Source organism: Petromyzon marinus, chromosome 2 (genome assembly GCF_048934315.1).
Source record: "Petromyzon marinus isolate PM22_M1 ecotype Great Lakes invasive population chromosome 2, UKy_Petmar_22M1.pri1.0, whole genome shotgun sequence".
In the NCBI taxonomy this organism is placed as follows: Eukaryota; Metazoa; Chordata; class Hyperoartia; order Petromyzontiformes; family Petromyzontidae; genus Petromyzon; species Petromyzon marinus.
The window spans coordinates 19,183,602-19,184,716 of NC_133668.1; positions in this window are offsets into that span (position 1 = coordinate 19,183,602).

Below are 1,115 nucleotides of genomic sequence, written 5' to 3' on the forward strand. Positions count from 1 at the left end.
ATTGGGGAAACTAAACGACTTTACCGAAAGAACAAAGAACATGTCTCGGACCGTGTTCGTGAACATTAGGCAGATCTTAAACACGGCAGGACCAATACTTCTGCCGTGGCTGATCATTACTTTAATGCGGCTGGCTCACGTGAAATGTATTTCTCTAAGACGATGGTACTTTGCAAGCCGACTGGCTATCAACAAAGATTCGTTCATAAAGCCATCCATATATACAGACACAGACACAGTTTCAACCGAGACGACGGTTATAAACTCAGCAATCATTGGAATGATGTCATCAACCACTTTGGGTCATGACTTGATTTGTGTTTTCTTGTCATCGTCTGGATGTGGGTAGCGATTGCAATGCCCCCCCCCCCCTTCTCTACCCCTTCTTTCCCCCTATCTCTACCCCCCTCTCTCCCCTTACTCTACCCCCCCCTGCTCCCCTATCTCTACCCCCCCCTCTCTCTCCCCCCTATCTCTACCCCCCTCTCTCTCCCCCTATCTCTACCCCCCTCTCTCTCCCCCCTATCTCTACCCTCCCCCTTCTCTCCCCCGATCTCTTCCCCCTCTCTCTCCCCCCTATCTCTACCCCTCCCCTCTCCCCCCCTATCCCTACCCCTCCCTCCCCCATTGTCTAACACTCTTGGACTGCGCCCTCGCCTTCAGCTCCACCTCTATCTCACACTTTACTAAGACATCAACAATGGCTGCCCCCCCACCCCCCCATGCTGTTTACACCGCACAGCTTCCCTTGCTGCTGCCTCGCAACTCTCATCCCCCGCCCACTCACAACTTTGGAAGGCCTTATAAGGAGTTGCATTGGGTGGCTTGTCCCCTCTTTTCTCTACGCCTGATGAAGACCGCTTGTGGTGCGATCGAAACGTCGTGGGTTTTTTGCTTTCATTTTTTATTTTATTTTAAATTTAATTTAATTTTCTATCTACGTGACTTTACCGAAAGAACCAAAGAACATGAATTCCTGCAATCATGAAAATTTTAAGTCAAAATTTAAAACCCTGTACAGTGAGGGAAAAAAAGTATTTGATCCCCTGCTGATTTTGTACGTTTGCACACTGACAAAGAAATGATCAGTCTATAATTTGAATGGTAGGTTTATT